Here is a 19,328-nt window from a genome sequence, read left to right as displayed (position 1 = left end):
AGGAGGAGAGAAGAGAAGCGAAGGGAGTCTCTTTGCTTTGCCCATCAGGAATACAACATTGTTACATATTCCTAGTATAATTAAAATTAATAAAAATGCGAAAGTAGTAATCTTGAGGGGACCTCTATGAACATAAATAATCTAATTTCAGGCAGTAAGAAGTGTTATGAATGAAATAAAATGATGATGAAACAAAGCATGATGGGAGCCAGTGTACTGAGAAAAAGCTCCTCAAGGAGTGGACCTGTGGCCTGAGACCCACAGTGAGGAGCCAGTGCTGTGTGCAGCGTGTGGGAGAGCCTGGGGCAGAGCTACCCAGACAGAGGGAGCAGCAAGTACAGAAGCGGGGCCTTTCGGAAGCCCAGGAGCAGGGTGCCTGGGTTTGGGTGAGTGGGGAGGAGTGGTGAAGATCACTCAGGGCTCATGGTTGGGGCTAAGGAGGTTGGGGAGCCAGTGGAGGACTTAGGAGATGAGTACAAGTGACTGCTTCACATTTTTAAAAGTCACCCTGGCTGCTGGAAGGAGATGTCTTGGAGCAAGACAAGAGCAGAAGCAGTGCATCCCCCAACTGCTGTAGGCAAGAGAGAGTGGATAATGGTTTAGACTAGGGTGGCAGCAGCAGAAGTGAAAAGAAGTGAAGAGCTTCGTGTATATTTGGAGGCAGAGCTGACAGCACCTGCTGAGGCACTGACAGTGGACAGTGGAGCATCCAGGATTACTGAGGTGTAGGGAAGGTCTGTTTGTTCCACGCTCCACGCACACCGCCTCCCCACGCATTTCTCCAAGGGCACTGATGGTTGAGGGGCCCAGAGGCTCCTTCCTTCCTGTCTCAACCCATTTCTAATACATCTTCCACATGAAAACCAGAGTAGCTTTTCAAAAAGGCAAATAGATTCCATTGCTGAGACTCATAAAGAGATGGTCGTCTCCAGCTAGGTCCCGACTTGGGCGGGTCTCGTGCTTGAATTTTTACCTCTCGCGATAATAATTCCTTACCAAAAGATAGAGAGAAAAGAAGTACTATTCCTGCTTCTGTGATGAGAGGAGAAAGGCTCTAAGAGGGAAAGTGCCTCAGCCAAGGACACAGCAAATAAAAAGTAGAGCTGCAGCTCAGACCCAACGCCTCTGCTTAGCTGGTCAGGCAGCTGAATGTCAGGCTGAAGTGAGAGTGAGTGGGTGGGTGGGGGATGGGTTCTTGCTCCCTGTTCGGGGAGGATCTGAGCCTGACTGCTGCACGCCTTGGAGACGTTAGAGGTTAATACACTAGGGAGCTTCCCTACCTCTGCCCAAACCAGAAATCTGCGTGTAACCCTTGATTCCTCCTTCGATCCCCTCAATCTTCATCCAGCCAGTCCTGGACAACTGTCTCCTAAGTATCTCTCTACCTGGGGGATCGTGTTAAGGAATTTGGTCTTTATCCTAGGGTCAGTAAAGAAGCTTTAAAACATTTTAAGCAGAGCAGTGGCATGCTCAGACATGTGTTTTGAAAAGATGGCTCTGGCTGTGGTGTGAAGAATGAACTGGACAAGAGCCAGGGTGGGTGCAGAGGGGAGACCAATTAGGGGGCGGTGTGGGCAGCTGAGGGGAGGAATGGTAAGTGCGTTCCAGGGAGAGAACATTCAACAGCTGCAAAGCCAGGGAGGAAGGAGAGGGCAAGACATTTTGGAGGAATTCAGATGGGTCTGTGGCCAGAGCCCAGAGAGGGGTGGGGAGGGGCCGAAAAGGAGGAGGGGCCATATCCTGAGGAAGCAGGCTCAGGGATGGGTCAGCTCCCAGTATGTTTTACATTTGTCTAACCAGATTTCTTCATGGAGGGATTGCTGGTATTTAACTGTCACTAGGTGGACAATTCGAGTTTCTCATTGGTAATCCACAAAACCAATTCTGGCTGACTTACATAGACAAAGAACATACTGGCAGGATATTCAGGAAGTTGCAACTGATGAATAAAGAACACCGCATCTCATTCTTCCACTAGTGCCAGCACTAAGCCTAGCCCCAGAAATGAGCGAGGTCACTGCCATCTCTCACCAGAAAGGATTCTTGGCTGGACCTATGGCCTTGAGCCCAAGTCCCCCATGCATCTGACTGGCTGTGCCTAGGCACGTGCCCTTGCCCTAGGTCATGTAACCCTGCCCTCTGCTGGACCCAGAAATTGTGTTTTGGGCATTTGTGATTTCCATAGTAGGAGGCAGGCCTTAACTTTCTCCAAGAATCATAGGGTGAAGGATTCCCCAAACATAAGAAGGGAGTTTAGAGGCTGAGTAGCCAAAAAATACAAACATTCACTTTACTGTGAAATGCAGCCAAGCGAGCTGCAGGAAGAACTCAGAGCCAGGAGATGACAGGAAAGGACGTATGCCCTTGTTAACAGAAAAGCTTCTGCCAGGTTGTCTCAGTATTGTTAGCTTTCTAAAAGACAGAGGGAGAGAGAGATTGGTTCTGATTCTAATAATACTAAAGTATCTTTTTTTATCCTCACCCGAGGACATTTTTCATTGCTTTGAGAGAGAGAGAAAGAGAGAGAGAGAGAGAGGGATCAATGTCAGAGAGAAACATCGATCAGTTTTCTCTGACAGGCTCCCCAACTGGGGATCCAACCCACAACCTAGGTATGTGCCTTGACTGGGAATTGAACCCGAAAATTATTGATGAACAGGACAATGCTCCAACCAACTGAACCACAATGGCCAGGGCATTGTAAAGTATCTTGTATCAGAACAACCCTCCTGCAAATGGCAATACAAATTTTGGACAAAATATGACAAGGATTTGAAGACACTGGAGAGCAAGCAAAAACAGTCAAACTGGAGAGAATTTCATTCTTGAAAGATGGGACTCACACTGGGTGAAAGCTAATTTTATATGTATTTCCCCAGAGGGACTTCCCCACTCTGGGCAGTGCGGAGGGGCTAGAACTCAAGCAGAAGCCTTGCAAGAGGAAGGAATTTGGGTTTGCTACCATGGCTAGAAATTGAAGGGGGACCCTGGAAAGGAGAGCAACAGTGGGGTGAAGACTCTGAATCTGCATAGAGATTGACCTCAAGTCCTTGGCTGGCCCCTGACTATATGGACACGGGGATGGCTTTCAGCGGAAAGTAGGAGCTAGAAAGCTGAAAGAACCGAGCAGAGTTCAGACATTTCCCACCACGGGAAAGATAAGTTTCAGTTTCCCCAAGAGATTGCAATTTAGTGAACACCTTGGGTTTTCCACAGAAACCTCAGAGGTGCTATACCTTAACAATAAAGACAGTGTCTCAAGACTGGGGATTTGGCCCAAGATTAAAGGCAAAGTAAAATAGAACCAATAGCCAACAATTGGAAGCAATCTAAATGTCCATCAGCATGGATTGACAACATGGATTGGGTAGACCAAATGCAGTATATCCATACAAAGGAATATTATTCAGCAATTAAAAGAAGTAAAATACAGCCTTAGCCAGGTAGCTCGGTTGGTTAGAGCATCACTCCATTACACTAAGGTTGTGGGTTTGATACCTTGTCAGGGTGCATACAAGAATCAACCAGTGGGCACACCAATAGGTGGAACAACAAAGTGATGACTCTGACTCTCTCTCTCTCTCGCTCGCTCTCTCTCTTCCCCCCTTCACTTACTGTTTCTTTCCCTCATTTCTTCTCTCTCTAAAATCAATAAAAATTAAATAAAATATGAAAAAATAAATCAAATACCAATACATGCTATAACATGGATAATCTTCAGAAACACTATCCTTTGTGAAAAAGCTAGACACAAAAGACCATATGTTGTATGATTTCATTTATATGAAATGCCCAGAAAGGCGAATCTATAGAGATCGAAAGTAGATTAATAGCTGCTGAGGACAGCGGTGAGGAGGAGGGTAATGAGGGTTAACAGGGACAGCATGAGGGATCTTTTTCAGGTGAAGGAAATGTTATGAAACTTGGTAAATTTACTAAAAGGAATAACTGAATTGTACACTTGAAATTATGATTAATTACATGATATGCTTATATGTAAAAGATGCCTCAAGAAGGTTATTTTTTAAAAAACTAAGTGATAAAATCAACAGAAACTATTTAAACATTAAGTGATGAACCGTAACAGTGTTTCCTCTGATCATCCCCAAAAGGGCAGTTAATTAGGAGGAAGAGATAGATTCCAAACAGAAGTGATGAATGTACTTTTAGATTGCTCAACAATTTGATTAATGAATAGGAGTTATTCCTCCTATTCCTCCTGATAAATAGGAGGAATTCACTTAATATACAATTTCAATAATCAAACTAATTGAAATTTTTTTAATGTCTTCCAGATTTGATACAAAATACTGACATCAAAAAAATAATGTAAAACTAATGACAGAGTGGTCCTCAGTGACAAGCTAGTTAAAGGCTAAACACATATTTAAGATTAGTTACTGTATACAAAAAATAATGAATAAAAAGGCCTTAAAACTCATATATAAAAACATTAGAGTTTTGTACCAAATTTGACAACAACGTTGAAATTTTATGTGACATTACCAGTAACAGCTAAGCTAAAAGAAACTTTCTACACCAGTAATTATTTCACAAATAATAAAGGCAGTGGGTCTGCCCTAACAGAGCGTGCAATCGAGCTTCCACAGTTCAGGACAACCAGCCAGTGATTGAACTGCCTGCTAGAGCAAAAGTCAGCTCTCCCATAGGAAGGGGACAAAATCCAGATCCCCACAGCATATCATCTGAAATGTCCAGCACAGAAATAAAAATTATTGGATGTGTGGAAAACAAACAAACAAAAAACAGGAAAATATAACCTGCAGTCAAATAAAAAGCAGTCCATAGGAACAGACGCCAAGGTCACCCAGATGTTGGGATGATCAGGCGAGAATTCCAAGTCAGCTGTTCTAAATACGTTCAAGAACGTAAAGGAAAACAGGTGCAGAACGAGCAGACAGATGGCTTAGCTTCAGCACAGAAATAGAAACAAATTAAAAAGGACCAAATGGATCCCTGGCCAGCATGGCTTTTTTGGTTGGAGCATCGTCCCATAACTGAAGGGTCACTGGTTCGATTCCCAGTTGCCCACATGCCCGGGGTATGGGCCAGGCTCCTAGCTGAAGCACCCGTGGGAAGCCACTGATTGGTGTTTCTTTTTCTGTTTCCCTTCTCCTCTCTCTCAAATGAGAATAAAATAAACCTTAAAAAAGAATGAAATGTAAATTTTAGAGCTCAGAATATGGTATTTGAAGTGAAAAATTTACTGGCTGGGCTTCCTATTAATTGATGGCAGCAGAAGAAAGAATGAGCGACCTTGAAGATCAGTCTACATTATCTAATTTGCAGAAAAAAAAAAAAAGAAAAAGAATGGCTTCACTGAACTGTGGGCAAGATCATGTAATTTTAGTCCTAGAAAAAGAAGTAACCCCTCACCAAAGTGGATATACAGACAGTAAATCAGCTTCTGAAGATGCTCCACATCATGAGTCATCAGGGAAATGTAAATTAAAACAGCAATGAGATACTACTACACACCTATTTGAATGGATAAACTCCAAAAACAACTGACTACCCCAAATGCTGGCAAGAATTTGGAGAATCGGGAACTCTCATCCAAGGCTGGTAGGAATACAGAATGGTACAACCACTTTGAAAGACAGTTTTATGGTTTTTTAACTAAACTGAACATTCTCTTATATAATCTAGCAATCATGCTACTAGGTATTCCCCCACATAAATTGAAAACAGGTCCACACAAGAGTCGACACACAGATGTTTACAACAGCTTTATTCATAATTGCCAACATTTGGAAGCAACCAAGATATATTTGACTAGGTGTGTGCATAAATAACCTGGGATGCATCCAAACAATAGAATATTATTCAGTGATAAAAACACATGAGCTATCAAGTACTGAAAAGACATGGAGGAAGCATAAGTGATTTCACTGTGCGAAGGAAGCTGATCTGAAATGCTACATACTGTGTGATTCCAACTATATGACATTCTGGAGAAGGTGAAACCATGGAGACATAAAAAGATCAGACATTGAAGGGAAGGGGAGGGATGAATAAGTCATCACAGATGATTTTTAAGACAGTACAAATACTCCATATGATACTATAATGGTGAATACATATAAATTTGTCCAAACCCCTAGAATATCCAACATCCAGAGTGAGCCCTAATGTAAACTCTGGCCTTTGGGTGATTGTGATGTATCAGTGTATGTTCATCAGTTGTAATAAAGGTACCTCTCTGGTGGCGGAGGCCTCACAGATGTGGAGGTGGGGAGTATAAGGAAAATCTCTATACCTTTCTGAATGCTTTCCCTGTAAGATAAAGAATAAAATAAGCATCTCAGTTCTCATTAGTTCTGTTAGCTTGATACCAGAAAGTCTAGTCATTGCAATAAAGAATAAAAAGAAATAAAAGACACAATGATTGGGGGGGGGGGAAGTAGAGCTATCTATTTGCAAATGATACACTTGTTAACATGGAAAATACTAAGGAACGTACAACTACCAGAATTAAATGAAGTCAATATATAAAAATCAATTGTGTCTCTATATACCAGCAGGAAAGGGTTGAAAATGAAATTTAAAATTCTATTTACGAGAGCGCTAAAAACATAAATATTTAGGAATAAATTTAACAAAAGACATGCAAGACCTTTACCCTTACGCTGGAAATGATAGAACATTGTTGAGGGAAATGAAAGGAGAGCTAAAAAAAAGTAAAGAAGTATATCAAGTTCATGGCTTGGAAGACAATATCAGGCTGTTATTTTCCCAAAACCAATCTACAAATTCGGTAAAATCCTAATCAAAATCTCAATAAGCTTTTCTTCGTAGACATTCGTATGGAACTAGTGACATCGGTCTCCAGGGGTGGGGGCGAAGTTGGAGGACCCATACTACATGACTTTAAAACCTAATATCAAGCTGCAATCGTGAAGGCATCATGTGCAGGGGAACACACATGCAATGGCATGGTGTAAGGATAGACGAATAAATTAAAAAAATAGATAGACCCACAGATCAATTGCCAACGCCCACTTCTTGTCTGTAAAGTCTATCTGTATCTGAATCTGTTTGGTTCCTCGCAACATCCTCGGAGCCTAAAACAGGGCTCACTTAATAAATGATCATACTTAGTAATTAGAACACAGTACATAGTAGGTACTCAACAGATATGTATTGAATACGTGCATTTTAAGGAATGGGGTGGGGATAACAATCAGGTCTCTTCCCAAGGTCAAACGGTATGCCCCCACGCATGCAATTTTGGAGACAAAGAAGCCACCCTTCCTTAAGTTACCTCACCCCATCTCTACTACTTCCCTTACTTGTACCCTCTGCCCTTCACCTTAGCCATCCAGAAGTCAGCATCATCAGCTTCTCGATCAGCCACCCACCTACCCTATGGGCTCCCCCACCCCCCACTCCCAAATTCAGAAAGGAGATCATGCTATATCAGCTCCAGAGATGACACAAGCCATGGATTCTTTGGTCTCCTCCAGCGGAGCAAAGACCAAGGAGAAGTGAGAGGTAGGGCTAGCACTGCCCCCTGGGCAAGGATGACCAAATGCCCAGGTTTGCCCATGACAGAGGGTTTCCTGAGATGAAGGACTCCCAGGTTTAAAACCAAGACGGTGGTGGGCAGACCAGGAGGGGTGGTCACCATGCCTCCCGGAATCCTGCCCCAAACTCCTTCACTGTGAAAAGGAAAATGCACGTGGACTGTACACCCTCCCCGAGGTGACAGCCAGCTCTAGAGTGAGCAGTCTCTTGTAACAATTGGCTTGAATATCAAGAGCAAAGGTAGCTCCAAGCCTCTGCCTCCAAACGGTCTGAAATTCAGCCAGTACTGGGTACTCTGTTGGGTGAATGAACGTGCTGAAGGCGTGGAGGAAAGGGGCCCTGCCCGCCCCCGGGAAATTCCCTCCCGACGGTGGGCTGCTTTCTGCAGCCACAACCCTGCGCACTGCATCTCATCTGCCCACGGGTCGTTTCCCCTCCCACCTGCTCATTCTGTCCAACACCGAGTACTGTTGTGTTCGATAGATACAAACATGGACATTATTTTTATGAAATGTTATTTTTATCAAGTTTGTTTTTTTAATGCTTCAATTCAGAATATTACTAAGGGAAAACTCTGTCTTGCTCCATCCTATCTTACCCTGCTCTAGGTCTCCTCTCTGATAGAAACCATAATCTCTTCTGTTTTGAGATGTGGTGGCTTTCACCACAAGCCTGATTAATATGCATATGCCTCCCTTTATCGATGAACTGAATTAATTTTCAGTATTAATTATCATCATGAAAACATGAAGACATCTGCTCACACTACTTCTCATCTTCCAATTCCTTCCACGTTGTGTTACTTATAATGTCAGCTTATTTTTCTAATGATTATTTCTTCAAGCGCAATAATTGTTTAAGATCTTTATTCCGGTTCCACCTGCTTCAGCTGCATCTCATGACCTCCATGTAAAGTGAAGCCCGCACCTGTACTCGGCTTCGCCGCCCTCCCCCCATCTGCTGACTCTGACCATCGCACGATTACTTTTACGTTGCCAAGAGTTATCTTGCTTACATATATTTTAACTATAATTAAGTGTTTCATGCTTTGTCTAGAGAGTAATTCTGATCTTTTAAATCCAAGAAACAGCACTTACAACATGATGATTAGAAGTAAATTCTAATTGGGGAATATATTGGGTCCATACAACAAGAAAGGACTGCTAATAAAAAGGAACAGTCAGAAAACAGGAAAATTTTCTAGGAAATTAAAAAATATGTAGTTGCTTGCCCTGGCTGGTGTGGCTCAGTGGATTGAGTGTCGGCCTGTGAACCCAAAGGTCACCGGTTTGATTCCCAGTCAGGGCACGTGCCTGGGTTGCGGGCTGGGTCTCCAGCTGGGGCATGTGAGAGACAACTGATGGGTGTTTCCCTCCCTTTCTTTCTCCTTCCCTGCCCTGTTCTCTAAAAATTAATTAATTAATTAATTAATTAATTCTAAAAAATATATAGTTGCCAAAATCAAAAACATATAATTTGAAAGTCTAGAAGCTAGTACCAGAAAGTAAGGAAGTGCTTAAATAAATCAGGATGGGGTGTGTCAGGGACACAGTCCGACCTGAAAGGGCTCTCAGTAGCCGGAGCTGGGACAATTTGAGCAACAAAATAAATAGTGTAGTATCGGAATATAACCCGAAGTCTAAAATAAATATACATGAGTGTGTGCTGGCCTAAATAAATGATGGAATAAACAAACACATGGGAGAAGGGGATGAATCTTCCTTACAGCAGAATCCCAAGTAACATATGTAGCTACTCTCCTTTCCAGATGGAGCTTAATTGGTTCTCCCGACATGAATGTGTGCTAGATTTAGTGACTCACTTCCAAAGGAGAAATTATGGAAAGGGGGAAAATATAGTAATATTGCAATGGATAAACCTGACAAATTGCTTTAATCAAGCAGTCAAGGTTATGGTCACCAGCTGATATCACGTGATGTGAGGAGTCCCTCACCATTTTGGTATTCTTCCCAGGAACACCTCACCCCAGTCTAACCAAGAGAAAAAAAATCCAGACTGAGGGATGTCCTACCGAAGAGCTGAGTAGTATGCTTCAAAACTGTCAAAATGATAAAAAAAAAAAAAAAGAAAGAAAAGAAAGACATAAAACAGGGAAAGTCTGAGAAACTGTGACATTGTAGACTCAGAGGACTTGATGACTGAAGGCGGTGTGGTACCCTGCACTGGGTCTTGGAACAGAAAGAGGATGTTAATGGGAAAACTGTTGAAATTCTAATAAAACCTGAAGTTTGGCCATAGTAATGTAGACATGTTTATTTCTTAGTTTTGATGTATGTACTATGGTTACGTAAGGTGCTAAGAGAGGAAACCGGGGGGAAGGGTACATGGGCACTCTCTGTATTATCTCTGCAAAAACAAACAAACAAACAAACAACAACAAACCCCCCCCACAAAGTTCTTAGCCCTGGCTGATGTGGCTCAGTGGACTGAGACCTGGCCTGGGTCCCAGCCTGAGAATCAAAGAGTCGCTGGTTCGATTCCTGGTCAGGGCAAATGCCTGAGTTTCAGGCTGGGTCCCCAGAGTGGGGGGCACATAAGAGGCAATCACACATTGATGTTTCTCCCCCCTCTCTTTCTCCTTCTTTTCCCCTCTCTCTAAAAATATATAAGTAAAATTTTTTTCAGAGAGTACTTAAAAGTGTCTAGAAGCGAACATCATGGAATTCTCCAAGAATATAGAGACAAAAAAGATTTTTTTTTATTAAGGGGGAAACAATCGAGTCATAAGGGATCAGTTCAAAAGCCTGATATCTCTGTAATAAGAATTCCAGAGAGAAGGGGAAAGAGGTGGGAAAATAATCAGAGAAATAATAGAAGAAAAACCCAGAGCAATGGAAAAAAAAAATACATCAGGTTAAAAGCGTTCATGGAATGCTGATCAGAATCAAAGAAAATTCATGCAACCAGGATCTCATGAGGTTTCAGAAAGCCTAACAACTCTGTAAGCTGAGAGCAAACACACAGGTTATCTATAAGGTAATAAAGATCAAATTAGCCTCCGGCTTCTTTGATGCTAAAAGCTTACGAACAGTGACCTGCAACTTTCTGAGGAGAGATGCTTTTGAACTCGCCAAACTAAAACACACACACACACACACAAACAAGCAAACAAAAAACTAGTAGAGGCCAAATAGGCTTGTAAGAACAAATAAAGTGTACCTCCTATGCACTCTCACTGAAAAAATCACTTGAGCTCGTGGTCTAAGAAAGCACACAAGGCTGTGTGATACAGTGCTTTGATTCTCAAAGCATAGTTCCAGGGGCTGAATCCGGCAATGTGACAGAAATGCACGTTCTCAGGCCCCACTTCTGATCTAGTGAGTCGGAAACTCTTGGGGTGGGGCCCAGCGACCTGTTTTAACAAGTATGAGGACCACTGGAGTCGTGGATGGTGCTCTCAAACCCCCTTCACCCATCTGGTGTACCCATCGCCCAGGTGCAGTGAGTGGCTGCACAAAATGCCCCCCAGTTTCAAGGGGGTAAACTCCAGAGTCTCTGTCGGGTCACACCGAACTTAATGTCCAGCTGAGGACACTTCCATGCTTCCCTGCTCTGTCCTGGTGATGGTGAGAGATTGGTCTCACTTTCACCAGAATCCCCATCTCAGGCTCTGCTCCCAGGGTGCCCGACCTGACACACAGAACATCCGAGAAACAACGGGACTAACCCCGACCCACACTGAACAGAAAACTTTCAGGATGGTAACTATTTTCCTGGAAGTATGTGAGTTAAAACAGAACAGAAAAACAGAAGGCTCTGAGTAACGGTGTCTTAGAAATGTTTTCAAGAAGAAAGTGAATTCCAGTCAGTAGGTAGTACAATTAAGAAGCTAGAAGCTCTTAATTTGTACTGATATGTCCCACAGGGCAAGGGACATAAAGGAAAGAATAAACAAATGGGATCTCATCAAAATAAAAAGCTTCTGCACAGCTAAAGAAAACAGTATTAAAATAAAAAGAGAACCAACTGTATGGGAAAACATATTTGCCAATGATACCTCAGACAAGGGTTTAATCTCCAAAATATATAAAGAACTTACATGATTCCACTCTAAGAAGACAAACAACCCAATTTAAAAAAGGACTTGAACAGACACTTCTCCAAGGAGGACATACAGAGGATCCAGAGACACATGAAAAGATGCTCAATATTGCTAGCTATCAGAGAGATGCAAATTAAAACCACAATGAGATATCACTTCACACCAGTCAGAATGGCCATCATAAACAAAGCAACAAACAACAAGTGTTGGAGAGGTTGTGGAGAAAAGGGGACCCTAGTACACTGTTGGTGGGATTGCAGTATTGGTACAACCACTATGGAAAACAGTATGGAATTTTCTCAGAAAACTAAAAAGGGATCTGCCTTTTGACCCAGCAATTCCACTGCTAGGATGATTCCTAAGAACCCTGAAACACCAATCCAAAAGAACCTATGCACCCCAATGTTCATAGCAGCACAATTTACAATAGCCAAGTGTTGGAAGCAACCTAGATGCCCATCAGTAAATGAATAGATCAAAAAACTATGGTACATTTATACAATGGAATTCTGTGCAGCAGAAAGAAAGAAGGAGCTCCTACCCTTTGCAACAGCATGGATGGAATTGGAAAGCATTATGCTAAGCAAAATAAGCCAGGCAGTGAAAGACAAATACCGTATGATCTCACCTTTAACAGGAACCTAGTCAACAAAACAAGCCAACAAGCAAAATATAACCAAAGACACTGAAATAGAGAACAGACTGACAGTGTTCAGAGGGGAGGGGAGAAGAGAGGGAATTTCAGGGGAATTTCAGGGGAAAAGGGGAAGGGTTTACAGGAACAAGTATAAAGGTCACATGGATAAAAACTAGGGGCGAGTGGAAATGGGAGGGAGGAGGGGAAGGCTGGGTGGGTGGGCTGGGATGGGAGTAAAAGACAGAAAATTGTACTGCAACAACAATTAAAATTAAAACAGCTTGATTTAAAAAAAAGAAGAAAGAAGCTAGAAGCTTTTAGTCATGTGGTAAAAAAGACACGTGTCCCTCCTCTCAGACGTTAATGGAAAAAGGGCTGAGAACCTCCAGGAAAAATGCAAACCTGTCCCAGAAAACCGTAGTTCAGACACGAAGCAAACAAAAAGGTGGCATGATGCTGAGCCATGGATGCTGCGTAAGGAGAGAGAAGTATTTGATCTTAACATCTGAAATACTCCATTTTTTGGCCTTAGTTTATTTCACTTTTTTATGAAAAAAATGCAAGCATGTGTGGAGGTAAAAAGAAGAGCAACATGCACCCCACGTGCCCATCGCCCAGCTCTGACGGTTATCAAGATCTCAGCCTCAAATATCGAGTCGGTTTTCAAATTTCCCTAAATACCTCTCTCTTTTTTTCTTTTGTACAATTGGTTGGTTTGAGCCAGAATCCAAACAAGGGCCACGGGATGAGTGTTGTTGCTCCGTCTCCTCCATCCCTCCCAGGCTGCAGCAGGACATCCCACTGCAGACAGCACCAGGTCAGGGACTTGAAATGACATTTCCTTCTCGGCTGATCCAGTCACCATCTCCAATCTGCCGGGATAGTTTTGTTCCTGTGTTTAAGCCAAACCCTTTGCCTTAATCACTGTCATCTCTTGAAATAACCACTGGGTAGGCTGGCTAGGCTCAAGTTCAGGCTGCTTCAAGTTCTCTCAAACCTTCAGTTTCTTACAGTCAAAACAACCTCCTGTTTCTTTTGGTCTTACAGAATTCTTTCTCTCTTTCTCTCTTTCTTTCACTTTAAATTTATTGATTTGAGAGAGAGAGAGGAAGGGGAAGAGAGACAGAGAGAGATACACTGGTTCGTTGTTCCACTTACCCACGCAGTCATTGGTTAATTCTTGTATATGCCCTGACCAGGGATCGAACCCGCAATCTTGGCATATTTGTACAATGCTCTAACCGACTGATCTACCTGGCCAGGGTGAAGGACTTTTTCTTGATGATCCAGTCCGTATAGAAATTTGGGGTCCCCCATTCCACCATAAACACTGAGGCAGGTGTCCAATGTCTAGGAATTTTCTGGAGTTTTCTGTTTATCAACGTTTAATAAGACTGCCCCTGGCTACACAAGTTATGGACACTTTAGCACCAGGTGCAATTAAAAAGATCTAAACAGTGCTCTAATTTATACCTGAACTTCTCAGAAAACCTAAAAAGTTTGTGTCAGGAGCCAAAACATGTTTGGAGCTGCAGCTGCAAAAGACCCCACAGATGACCTGCTGCTGTGGATCCCTGGTTTTGTTAGAAAGAGCCACTCCACCATGAAGAGGAAGGCAGTGGCCTGGCCTGAGGCACACAGATTGCGGTCATGGAATCTTCTTTCCAACCCTGAGTCAGAGGTTCTGGACTTTACCCCTCAAACCTCTTTATCGTGGTGGCCGGTTACAGGAGGGGTGGAAAGCACGGGCAGTTCCAGAACGCAGGAGGAAGGGAGCTTTGACCTTAGTTGCTCAAGACCTCACAGTTAGGAAGTTGTCAAGCCAGGGTTTGAACCCAGGTCAGTCTGGCTTCAAATTTTCTCCCCTCCCCTTCCTCCCCATTCTGGTGAAAACTGGGAGGCCACAGGAGAAGTCCTGACTCAACCCGGTGCTCCCCGAGGGGCCCGAAGGGAAACACCTGGAGTCAGAGTGACCGAGTTCCCTGCAGTTAAACAGTTGACTCAGACAAATATCAACAGACACTCCCAGAGACCTGAAACCAAAAGTCAAGCAACCAACCTACAAAAAAACAGTCCCTCTGACAGGTGAGAGACAACCAGAGAATTATTCGAATCAGTCCCTTCTCTGTTGCCCTGAAGGCCTGGAGGACTCAAACACCAACCCGCTCATTTCTGTGGAGGTGGGGCACTAGGTGGGTGCTGAGTCCTTGCCCACAGGGAAACTTCTTGGTGCTCTGTCCCCAGGAATGTGAACAATGAACCCCTGACAGAGGGGTAATTTTCATCATGTCCTCAGGGCCAGGCACAAAAAAAACCCTTACTCCACCCTGGCTGCTGTGGCTCAGTGGATTGAGCACCAGCCTGAAAACCAAAGGGTCACTGGTTTGATTCCCAGTCAGGACACCTGCCTGGGTTGCAGGCCAGGTCCCCAGTAGGGGGCGTGTGAGAGGCAACCACACATTGATGTTTTCTCCCTCTCTTTCTCCCTCCCTACCCCTCTGTCTAAAATACAAATAAATAAAGTCTTTTTTAAAAAAAAAAAACTTCACTCCTTGAATGAATTTCATTTTTGAAAATTAGCCCAGTTGCTCTGCCACCTGATCATTCTTCAAGAATTTAGTGATTTTGTACACTATTTAAAAAGAGGAAATTATAGGCAGGGAAGGGAATTGAGAAATGAAACGAAGCATGTTGCCTAGTAGACATATTTCTCAAATGTCTTCTTGAGCAAAGTAAGGGAAGCAGAGAGAGAGAACAGTCAGCCTGGGAACAGAGCCCCTGCATCTGCTCAGATAAAAGACTGTGAGTTTCCGGAGGGGGTGTGGGACTGGCAGGGACCACGGGCTGTGTCCAGGAGTCTCTAAGGATCCACAGCCCAAGGTTGGAAAGGAGGCAGACTGGAATGGCCCTCAGGAGCACATCTTCAGGCTTCCAGGTATGAGGTCATTCATTTGGGCAACATGTAATTTATTGAGCACCTACTATGTGCTAAGCCATGTTGGGAGCACTGGGGAAACAGCAATGAAACATTTAAACATTTTAAAATGTTTAAAAATCCTGTCCTCTCCTGGAGCTTATAGTCTAGTCAGAAGAACAGGAAAAAATTAATAAGATAAAATTATAAATGTGTTTACCCTTGACCCAGCAATGCCACTTCTGGGACTTGGGGCAAGAGCTTCATCAGCATAGGAGAAGAATTAGGTGCAAGGTTGTTGACCGCCAGACTAGCTGTAACGGCAAAAGGCTGGGCACAGCTTGTCGTCTTGAACTATGTGAACATGTCCATTCAAATCAAGACAAAAAGAATTTAATATAGAGTTCATTGGATGCTGATAAATGTATTTTGGAGAAACACCAAGTAGGGAAGGGGACTAGGCAATGCTGGGAGTGTTGCTACTTTAAACTGATTGTCAGGGAAGGCCCACTGGAGAGGATAACATTTGAATAAAAACCTTACGGAAGTGAGGCTGTGCCTGCTGGGGAAGTGGGCCAGGCAGTGGCAGCAGGTGCAAAGGCCCTGAGGTAGGAGCCCATCTGGCACGTCCGATGACCAGCTGGGTTGGACCACAGTGAGCCACGACCCTGGTTGTGGGCTCTTCTGTCGTCTCCTTTGCAGCTGCCACCCCACAGCGGGGCTCCTGACAGAGGGTGACCCCTCCACCCCGTCCCTAGGTTGCTAGGTAAAATACAGGCTGTCCACCTAGGTTTGAGTTTCAGATAACCAAGTAAATTCAGTAGAAGTATGTCCCCCATGTCTTCTGTGAGACACACTTACCTAAAAAATCATCTGTTGTTTGCCTGAAATCCAAATTCAAATTTAACTGGGTGTCCTCTATTTTCTTTTTTAGCTAAATCTGGCAACCGTACCCCAGGTGACTTTAGCAATGTCTGTGACCTCTGTGGTTGTCACAATGTGGGTGCTACTGAATTTAGTGGGGGAAGAAGGCCTGGGATGCTGCTAATCACGCTCTGGTGCACGAGGCAGTTCCCATAACCGGGAACCACCCAGGCCAAAACTTCCCGGTGTCCAGGTTGAGGAGGTCTCCTTTCAAGTGCCCAGAGCACACAAAACGCCTCACCCAACCTCCACCACTCACCCCGCCACCTGCCTCCTTCCCTGGGGCCGTTGAGAGAGAGGGAGAGACTCCTGGGCCCTGTCACAGATGCTAACCAAGGCTGTTGTGAAGCTAACAGGGAAAGTCAAATACAAGACTGTGTACCTTCTCAACACAGCTCAGGGGTAGACAACATGGGAAAAAGTCCAGTGGAGGAGATGAGGTAATAGAAATGGTTTTTCTTCTCATTTTTTCCCTTTCCCCACACATTTCCTGGGAACCATGTTTATAACATATTTCTGAATTTTTAAACTTTTAATTATATAAGTAATGCATGAGTACATTCTTCTTACATTAAAAAAAAAACTTTTTAAAAAAACATAGCCCTGTCCAGGTAGTATTTACCTGGTTAGACTGTGGTCCCGATACACCAAGGTCACAGGTTCAATCCTTGGTCAAGGCGCATACAAGAAGCAGCCAATGAATGCATAAATAATCGGAACAGCAAATCAATGTCTCTCCCCCTTTCTCCTTCCTCTTTCTCTAAAATCAATAAATAAAAATAAATTAATTTAAACAAATGACTTTAAAAAACGGAAACAGCAGAGCAAGGCCAGTCTCCTTCGGCCTCCTGCGGTCAGCTCCTCCAGTCTGGCCCCAGCCCCCCTGCTGCTGGGGGCTGATGTGGGCCATGCGGGGACAGAGCTCTGCCTCTGGCTTTGAACTGGAAAGGGAATCACACTGTCGTAAGGCGAGCACATTTGACTAGGTTCGGCCACGCCGTGTGACAGGTAGCTGCACCACTACTCTGCCACCAGTAAGGTGTCACAGGGCCAGTGCGAGCCAGCGCTTGCCACCGGGCTCAGAAACGCTGGCCAGTCTGACAGGCGAAGAGTGTAATTTCAATTTAATTTGCATCTCCCTTATTATGATGGGATTGTTTCCTAGCTTTGAGATTGAACTGAAAAATGAAATTGTGTAAGTTTACAGTATTCAACGTGATGATTTAGTATATGTATATATGGCAAAATGATGACAGCAATAAGATTAAGTAACACATCAGCACCTCACAAAGTTACCTCCTTTGTGGGTGTGTGGGGAGAACTTCTGAGATGTACTCTCTCCCCGATGTGGGAGCACATAGGACAGTATTGTTTATCTGTAGGCATCACGCCGCCCATGACATCCCCGGGACTGGGAGTTTGTGCCCTTTGGCCGCCTCCACCTGGCCCCCAACCTCTCTCTGCAACAACTGCTGATCTCTGTTTCTAAGAGCCCAGGTATTTTTTTTTATTCCACATTAAGATTATTGGTCTTTTTCTGTCTAACTTATTTTGCTTAGCATCCATGTTGTTGCAAATGGCAGAATTTCTTTTTATGGCTGAATAATATTCAATTATATGTATATATGTAATACCACATTTTCTTATTCCTTTTTCCATCAATAAACACTTAGGTTGCTTCCATGTCTTGGCTTTGTAAACAACACTGCGTAAACACTGTTAATTTCCTTTGAATATATACCTAGAAGTGGAATCTCTAGATCATATGATAGTTCTATTTTTAAGTTTTGAGGAACCTCCACACTGTTTTCCACAGTATCTGCACCCGGTTGCATCCCCACCAGCTGTGCCCGAGGGTCCCCGGTCCTCTGCATCCTGGCCGGCGCTCACCCCTGGTCTGTCTGACGGCAGCCGTTTCCACAGGTGTGAGGGGCTCCCTCGCGGCCTCGACGTGCGTTTCCCTGAGGACCAGGCATGTCGAGCATCTTCCATGCTCAAGCTTCCACTTGTCCACCATCTCTGGGAAAATGTTGTGACAGATTGAATACCTTCCTGTGTTCTTCTTAATTCTTAAATTACTAAAAATGTAATCAATCTGCATGCACATCCTACAACATTCAAAGAGAGCAGTCGGTGAAGAGCCAGCCACCTTCCCGTGTGAGGCCCGGCTCAGCAGCCGCTCCCCGGGGACCATGTACTTACATACACAGCCCTTCTCTGTAGTTTTAACACTAATCGTAACATTTTCCACACTGTTCTGCACTTTGCTCTTTTTTTTTTAATCTAGAAAGTGGTTCATCCCACCGTACAGAGAGCCTTGCTATTCTCGTCCTCAATTTCGCAGCAGCCCGTCTGATGGGCACGTTACAACGTGTTCGAAAGGTTCTGTGCTGTTGGGTGTGTTGGTGGTGCCCAATTTTTTGCTACAATGAATATCTTATGCATATATATTTTCTCACATATGGGGATATATTTGTAGGCAATTCCTTAGAAGTGGAATTGCTGGGTCAAAGGGCGAGTGTATTTAAAGAATTTTGGATTGCAACCAAATTGCCTTTCATATCAATGTACTGATTATGTCACTTCGTGATTGTAAAGAAACTATCTTATTTTTAATTCAGAGAAACCATGGCTTAGAAAGCATCTACTTTGTGTCAGAAACTTCACACATATTACCAAAAACACTCACGAAACACTTTGAGGCACAGGAATTAGGCTTTTTGGCCAAGGTGCCCACAAAGTAGGTGGCAGAGCAAGAAATCAAACTGTGGCCTGCCAGACTCCCTCCCCTGGGCCTGGGCCTTGTCACCAGTCAGGAGCTGACACCCTGGTATGAGAACTGGATTCCAGCATAACTCGGGGGAATGTCACAGGACAGGCGCCAGGGGGCCTGAACCAAGTGCCTGGGAACACAGGCCTGGGAACACACGCTGAGTAGGGGTGGGGCGGGTGCACCGACGGCTCTGCAAAGGTGAGCGCCTTGAAGGCGAGGCCTGAGGGCGGAAGGAACAGATTTTGTCAGTGACAAATGGGAGAGGGTGGCTCACGCTGAGCCTCAGGAGCCAGACTGTCTGGATTTGAATCTTCCTTCTGCCACTTCCTAGCTGTGTGATCTGTCTCATCTATAAAATATAGACTCTAACTCACAAAGTTGTAGAAATTAAATGCATTAAAGCATATTTTAAAAGGAAGAAAAGCACTTAACGCTTTGCGAGCATTCCGTAAGCCTTAGCCATTTATTA

The sequence above is a fragment of the Phyllostomus discolor genome, chromosome 6 (genome assembly GCF_004126475.2).
Source record: "Phyllostomus discolor isolate MPI-MPIP mPhyDis1 chromosome 6, mPhyDis1.pri.v3, whole genome shotgun sequence".
NCBI lineage: Eukaryota > Metazoa > Chordata > Mammalia > Chiroptera > Phyllostomidae > Phyllostomus > Phyllostomus discolor.
This window is presented reverse-complemented; position numbering follows the sequence as displayed.